Below are 8612 nucleotides of genomic sequence, written 5' to 3'. Positions count from 1 at the left end.
GTCACGTGCACAGGTGCGGCGGCCACCTGGCCCGGTCCTTCCTGCTCTGCTCTTCTGGTCCCCTTTGCCGGCCAGCGGCCAGCGCTCCTGGAGCGTCTCGACGCCCGGCTCCACCGCTCCGCTCTTTATTTGTTCCTTCTTTCCCTCCCCTGGTTTCCACCTATTCTCTTCCACCTGTCCTCCCCCCAACTCTCACAGCTCCCCTACTCCACTGCCCTCAATTTAACTGCAAGACTGGTCTTGGAGCTGTGACTCAGAAGGTGAAATCAAGGTCATCAGTCACACCCAAAAAGTGGAGTGGATCAGCTTAAAATGGGACTCTCGTGGGATTTTAAAAACACCACTAGAACAGTGTCGCCTACTGAAGTCAGATGGGTCAGCTCAAACATCTAGTGGCAGTGTATGCCAGGCAGGTAACCAAATGCTGTGCGCGCCAGGGGCGTGCTCATCTGTGAAATGGGGCTGAGGTTATCTACTCCGTATGGCTATCGGAATTACATGACATAACATAAAAAGAGTAAACTCATAGTAAGTGCTCCTCAAATGGTAGCTGATATGATGACTACTATTTTTCTAATTTTTACACATGCACACATCACACTGTTGTGTACACATGATGTTGCATAGGTTATATTTTCCACATAAAACTTTACTTATTGATTTCACCTGTCTGAAACCTATGAATTGCTGTTGTCTTTTAAACGCTTAAAAAGCAGATTTTTTTTTTTAAGGATTCTGTGTATGGTTTGGATTCCCTGCCCCAGTTTATCCCCATTTTTATATTTGGTTTTAACGTCAACATTTAATAAGTGAAATAACGGAGATGAGATTAATTTTCTCAAAGATCAGCTGAAAATAAGCAAAACTACACACAGCAGCATACACATGTAGAGCAGGTTGGAAAAAATATTAGGCAACATCACCAGACATTCTCCAAACTGAATACTAATCTTGTCTGTCAGGTTTAGCCTTTGAGGAACTGTGTTTAGCTGTATGCATTGGTCATCAGATTTTAGTCATTGTACCTCTTTATTATTTTAATAAGCGAAACTCATAGGTGTGGTGGCAGCATCAGGGTAGATACCACAAAACAGGGTGTGAGTGAAACGTTTTGTGTAAATCTCTGATCTTCCCCACCTCTAAAAATCATTACTTCTTGACATTTAATGTGTGGTATTTATTTAATAGGAAATTTCATTTGTTGATCAATGAACCCTCTCTGTGTTTAGATCCAGATTGTCAAGGAATGATCTTTCGTGATTGTTTTATTTTATTTTATTTCCTGCCCAACAGCTCTCAATAAACAAAGTACATCCAAAAGGAAGACCTCTTCAAGTTCTTTACCCTGAAGATGCGCAGCTATAGTGATGGACCCCCAGAATTTCAATGAATAAGCCTACAATGACTTTGAAGTTCCCAGAAGTGCTCAGTGACTCAGAAAAATTGTGTCTTAAAAATTACCACCAAGGGGAAAACTTCACTGTGTCTCTTCCGGCACCCTCCTTGCTGCACCATGCATCCCCCACCATCCCCGACTCTACCTGCTTTCTACCTGCTTCCACGATGACCAGTGGAATAAAAAAATATCGCTGAGGCCTCTCCTATTATTGTAACATATTATTTAAAAATGTTACAATGATAAAAATGTATTCCTCTAGAATGATTTTCCACTCTCATGACCACTACCAAAACCTGTTCACTCTTGATGATACCAATTTCCTTCTAATGGAGGGCAACAGCTCTGGAATCAAAGAAAGAAAAGCACTCATCCCATATCTCTCTCTTCCTCTTCACAGTTTCACTTTTCTGCTCTTTCCCCATCCTGTTTCCATGGTTTACTGACTTTCAACATGACCTTTACCTTGCTCACAGACTTCCTTTGGACCCCATTTTTTGGAATGTCATCATTCCTATTCACGACACTTTCAACAATTTTGCCTTACAACCACTTGCTACCTTCAATGAGCTGAAATCACATCTGGACCCACCTTATTGCTTGGAACTTCACCAGCACTATTCCCTTGAATGCTGACATCTTCTGTCCATCTAACTCTTCTTCCTTTCTCAGTCCATTGGCCTCCAGCCTTTCATTCCCTCCTAATTCTCTCACTGACCCCATTCTGACTTTTCTGGTTTCTATCCATTCCTGTGCTTATGAGAATGCATTTTAGAGATGCTTGTAATAGTCCCAGATATTGCCTCCCATTTTATACTTTACTATAAATTTATCCACACTGCCCCATATTCTGCAGCATGGATTCAATCCATCATCTGCATATGCTCTTTGATTCTACTCTCACAATGCCCAGGGGTGCTGAAAAAATGTCATAATTAAGACTTTTGTTTCCATTATTAATTCATGTTATCTAATCTTGACTTAAGGATTCTGAGGTATCAATTTCCTCCACCACCCCTTCCCGCTATTTTTCTCACTTATTAACCCATACCTTCTTTCACTGTGCCTGTCTTTGTGCTTGGCACAAGTAGACAATATGTTCAATGTATGAAAACAAATCTAAGCTTGGCACAAGTAGACAATATGTTCAATGTATGAAAACAAATCTAAGCCATTCCAACCTTCCCTACTTTCTCTTACTTTACAAAGAGTTTTAGGATATCTAACAGTAATCCTGTTGCATTGAAAACAGGACCATCGATCCAGTTATCCAACACAAACGTCTGGGTGTTTCCCTTGATAGTCACATATTTAACCAGTTATAAGGTCTGGCAGTCCTACCATCTTATTCTCCAGGATATATCCATTGAGATCTCTCCATTCCCATGTTCTCACTCTATCTCAGGATGCTATTCCTTCTCACGATGAATACTTTAGCAGTCTTGTTTCCCTCTCTTGTATTTTCTACACTGCTATCAGAATGATTTCTAAACACAAAGTTGATTGCAGTCACACCTCTACTTAAAACTTCTCTAGGACTCCATACTATCTCAGGGTCCATTTCAAACACCCTGGAATGCATTCAAGGTATTTCTGGGGCATAGCTTCTGATGCACTCTCTTACCTCCACCAGACCTATTAATCCACCTACAGTTCCAATAACTCTCCTGCCTCCAGACCTTTACACATTGTCTTCCCCCTAATGGAACATGCTTTCTTCTTACCACCCTACCCCATATCTGTTTTCTGGATAATTCCTTTGGGTCCTAAAGGCAAATTCATTATGCCAGCATTTCTCTGGCTACTGAAGATTATGTAGGGTCCCCTCCCACCCAGCGTGTTTCCCTAACCTGATGTGCTCACTCCGTGTAGAACACTTGCTTCACTAAATTGATATTATATTTTCACTTATCTCATATCCCTTAGCTAGTGTTGTGTCACAGCGTACGAAATTGAAAAGTTCAGTGGAGACACCAAGTGTTGAGGCACCCACCGCTCACTTCTATCAAGAATACGGAAAGCTCAGGAATGAGGCTTTGGAAAGAGAGTGATATGGGGGTGCCGTGCTGGGAATCACACTTTGCTCTCTCCCTCCTCCATCACCTCTCCCACAACGCAGGAAGTAGATGAGATTGATTCACGTTACATAGTAGGAGCTCAAGTAATATCAGCTGACAAATGAACTCTGCATCTAAATTTCTCTGCTTCATCACCATTGCTCTCCTCTTACCTTCCTGTTTCATAAGCAGTGTTTCTATCTCTATCCAAAGTTGAACCCCATCTCAGCTTTTCATTATTTCCCCTTTGTACTTCCTTTAGGAAATTAATCCATTAATTTTCCCTTCTCTTTCTTTGATTTTCCATTTCCAATTTATACTCGATCTTTCCCCCTCTATGAACATATCCAAGTTCCCTTACCATCAAAAATAGCAAGGGAGGAAGGGAGACCTGGTGAAGAGCAGCTATCTCTATGAGTTGAGGTGGTAAAGCTGGGAATTTGAGGGGGGCGAAGGGAACTAGAGTTCACAGAGTACTAAAGAGGAAAGAGTTGCACGCCGAGAAAGCTTAGGAGGTCAGCAAAATTGCCCTTAAATCTTCAGATAAGTGTTTTATCAGCAGACGAAAGTAATTTATCTGAGGGAAGACACATTCCAAAGGAGCAGAGGAATAATCCCCAGAATTCACACAGGAACAGAAATAGTTCATGTTTACACAATCCAGAGTGTAAAATCACCTAATTAATGGAGTGCTGGATAGAGTATTTAGAAAGGTATTGCCTCAGTACTGGGGCAAAGTCACCCTTAGACAGAGGTTTCTCTGGTCCTGCCTTACAAAGCTTTAAAAAAATGCCTCAAAATGCTCAAACCATTTCCAGTTAACTCAACTGAATCACAGCCCAATCAAGAATATTAAGGAATACAAAATGTCCAGTACCCAATAAGATAAGGTTCAAAATTAAAAATTAAAAATTTTTATCCAGTTAAAATTTTTATCCAATTATCCAATTAAAAATTACCAGGCATGCAAAGAAGCAGGAAATATGAATCATAATAAGGATAAGAATCAACCATGATAAACAGACCAAGAAATGATACAGATGATTATATTAGTAGAAAGAACATTACAACAGTTATTATAAATGTATTCCATATTTTAAAAAATAGAGTGAGATTGAGCATGTCATGTAAAAAGGACCCAAACTGAACTTCTAGATATGGTAACTACAATGATGTTCTCAGATGTTTCATCTGAGATGAAAAATACTTTGCAGAGGATTAGCAGCAGTTTAGACACAGAAGGGAATATCAGTTAATATGAAGACATAGAAATAGAAAATAAAATGAAACATACTGAGTAAAAAAAAAGACTAAAATATGAACAGCATAGTGAGCAGTGGGATATTCTCAAATTTTTTAATATATTTGTAATTAGTTTCAGCTCTAATAAATTCAATCTAATAAATTCAGTGAACCCCAGGAATTAGAAACATGAAAAAATCTACAAAAAAAATAACAATCAAATTTCTTAAAAGCAATAATAAAGAGAAAATCTTCAGGGCTTCCCTAGTGGCTCAGTGGTTAAGAATCCACCTACCAATGCAGGGGACACGGGTTCGAGCCCTGGTCTGGGAAGATCCCACATGCCGCGGAGCAACTAAGCCCATGCACCACAACTACTGAGCCTGCGCTCTAGAGACCGAGAGCCACAGCTACTGAGCCCACGTGCCACAACTACTGAAGCTTGTGTGCCTAGAACCCATGCTCCGCAACAAGAGAAGCCACCACAACGAGAAGCCCACGCACTGCAACGAAGAGTAGCCCCGTTCGCCGCAACTAGAGAAAGCCCAAGCGCAACAACGAAGACCCAACGCAGCCAAAAATAAATAAAATAAAAATAAATAATTTTTTTTAAAAAAAGAGAAAATCTTCAAAGTAACCAGCATAAAAGACACATGACGTACAGAGAAACAAAGGACGGAAACAGACTTCTCATTGGAAGCAATGCAAGCAAGAAGAGAGTAGAACACCACCCGTAAGCTAGTAAAAGAAAAAAAAAGAGATAGGGAAAAAAAAAAGCAACACTGTCAACCTAAAATTCTATTTGCAGTAAAAATGCCTTTCAATAATATTGTATAATAAGCACACCATAGTAAGAGTAATCAGAAGAAAACCTGAGGGGCTATATTAATATCAGATTAAATAGATTTCAATGCCAAAAAAGTTATCAGAACTAAAGAGAGTTATTTCATAATGATAGAAGGGTCAATTTATCATGAGGACTTAAAACTCCTAAATATTTGTGCACTGTATAACAAAGTTTTAAAAATAAGTGATGCAAATTCTAGGTAAATGGCAAATTGCTTATAACTCTGTATACTCCAACCTCTGTGCCTTTGTTCACACCTCTGATTGTCCAGTCCCTTGAATAATCCCTCCTACAATCTTTTTTTTTTTTTTAAAGAGCAGAGTATTTTTTCTTTCTTTTTTTTTTAAATTTATTTATTTTAATTTATTTATTTTTAGCTGTGTTGGGTCTTCGTTTCTGTGCGAGGGCTTTCTCTAGTTGCGGCAAGTGGGGGCCACTCTTCATCGCGGTGCGCGGGCCTCTCACTATCGCGGCCCCTCCCGTTGCGGGGCACAGGCTCCAGACGCGCAGGCTCAGTAATTGTGGCTCACGGGCCTAGTTGCTCCGCGGCATGTGGGATCTTCCCAGACCAGGGCTCGAACCCGTGTCCCCTGCATTAGCAGGCGGATTCTCAACCACTGTGCCACAAGGGAAGCCCCCTCCTACAATCTTTGAATCTATGCTTCAAGCTTCTTCCTGAAAGTCATCTCTTTCACAATGCCTTCAGTTCTCCTTTTGACCTATCTTTCCAACATCTTTCATGTTCTATCTTATGTAATCGTCATTCATTAGTTCATATACATATACATATGCACACATGCACATTCATAGATAGATGTCTGTGTGTGCACACACATTAATTCATTATAAATATACCTTTCCTATTGAGGATCATGTTTGTGATTTTCCTTTGTATGCCCTATTGTCTCCTACCCTCTCTATCATTTAGACACAGTGCTTTGCACATGTTAATTCACTCTTTCATTCAGCAAATTTATTTTCTATTTACTATGTGACCAACCCATGCTAGGCACTAGAGATACAGTGGCACATACAATAGATGGAATACAAGTCTTCTTCAAACTTAGAGTTCAGTGGAGGAGGCAGACATCACTGAAATAAGTATTTATTTTAAATCTTAGGGCTATAAAGAACAAGAATGTTTCTTCAGGGTCCTAAGTTGCAAGCAGCAGAAAATGAACCTGGTTGACTTAAATAGAAATATAATTTATTGAAAAGATGTGATAGTTTATAGATCTGGCAGGAAGTTTGGGAAACCACTCTCAGAAAGTGGATGGGAATAAAGGTGGATGCATAGCCAAAGCCATGCCCCAAATTAAGCTGCAGACCTAGTCGAGTGAGGGCACTACTTGCGACTCCATTAATCGCTGGAATCCATGACTTGTGGCACGCCTTACATTGGCAGAACTGGATCAAGGATTCTACCATCAGCACCAACGCTACTGATGCCTCTGTGATCCCTCAAAACTGGATGTCAGCATAGCCACCCTCGCCACTTTGGAATAAATCCTCTTTTGTTCATGCTTCTTTGAGTTACTAGCTTCTCATTTGAACCTGGAGGCAGGTGTATATAATTTGCTAAACCTAGTGCATTCATCTGCCCTCTAGCTGAAAGGAAATCTAAGAACGTGAGGGTTCCATCATGGGAGGTGGGCTCTCTCACTATAACTCATACTTCAGGAAATTGACCAAATAGGGCATTGGTTCATCTACAGCACAGCCCAAAAGACCTTGACAAATGTTTTCTTTATATGTTGAGTGTATGCAAGTAAATTACAGAGAGTCTTCTAATGTGGGAAGTTGGGGAAATCTTTGATGAGTAAGTGACTTAATCATAAACCTGAAAGATGAATAAAAGCTGGCTTGACCTAAGGGTGGAGGAGAAAAATGTTGTTAGAAACAAAGGGAAGAGCATATGTGAAGACCCTCCTTCAAGAAGGAGTTGGGGGTTCAGAAACTGAGTGAAATCCACGGACTTTGAGATGAAGCCAGGGAGTTAGGGAAAGGTCTGGTTTCTTTCCAGGGCCTTCTAGGCCATGCTTAAGTCTATGAACTTTATCCTAATAACTCTGTAAGGACAGTGCAAGGTTAGAGCACAGGACTAAACTTATGAAGCACAAGCTTTAAAGAAATAACTCAGGGTTCTAGGTGAAGAGTAAATTGACACTCAAATGTTGAAACCATCCAACAATAAATGGGAAAGCAGTGGGGTGGGGAAGTAAAATTAGAAAACTTTGGAGTGAAAAACTTGCTTATCTTGGACAAATCAATTAACTTTCCTGAGGCTCATTCCTAATCCATAAAAATGTGGGTTATTTTCCTGTATTTATCTACTTTAGAGGTTGTTGTGAGGTAAAATGAAATAGAAGATATGATTTCTAATTGTAGAATGCTCACAAATATGATGTTCCAATAAATATTTAGTGAGCGCTCAATTACTTTGCTAAGCATGGTGGAGGGTATACAAATTTATTAAACTTATGGGAAAATATTCTAATTTTACATTTTACAGAATGTCATTTATTATCATTAGTCCCTGGTCTCTATGTTTTTAACTACACTTCTATAGGGAGGCAGTATTATTCTGCAGATTGACTGATATACGTAGAGCATTTATTGTAGTACTTGACACATAGTAAGCCGCTAATAAGTACTAAACATCATTAGTAATAATGTATGCATCATAGAAATTATTCCAAAAATATATGTATATATATAATGCTGGTTCTTCATTTTGGTAATTGTTTAAATTTCTCCAATAGAAAATGACTTTACAGTCCATAAAGTAGAGAAATGGGTTAATGTTTACAAAGACAAGAGAGAGCAGGGTTGCCAATATTTTAGAGAAAAAAACCCAATAAAACCATTTTGAACGGCCAGTTTTGCATTGAGCACCTCAGCACACCGGAAGTGGGAAAGAAATCTTTCCCCAGGGAATTTGTACCATCAATGTTCTTCAAATCTTAGACATAATCAGATCTGACCTTACTAAAAACTTATCCCAGGATAGATATAGCCTGTTAAGTTAATTTTCCTCTAATTATTGCACATATGAAAGCATAGCCCTCTG

General features: G+C 39.5%; 1 long non-coding RNA gene across 1 annotated transcript; it reads left to right on the top strand.

The window, feature by feature from the left end:
• The first annotated feature begins 35 nt into the window (after positions 1–35).
• LOC309646830 lies at positions 36–1599 on the top strand. Its single transcript, XR_014255617.1, has 2 exons — positions 36–413; positions 1294–1599. It is a non-coding gene; the product is annotated as an uncharacterized lncRNA (long non-coding RNA).
• The last annotated feature ends 7013 nt before the right edge of the window (positions 1600–8612 follow it).

This window comes from Balaenoptera physalus, assembly GCF_965194825.1.
Source record: "Balaenoptera physalus genome assembly, chromosome: 17".
NCBI classification, from domain to species: domain Eukaryota; kingdom Metazoa; phylum Chordata; class Mammalia; order Artiodactyla; family Balaenopteridae; genus Balaenoptera; species Balaenoptera physalus.
Note: the sequence above shows the minus strand (reverse complement) of the source record. Positions and strands in the feature narration are given on the sequence as shown.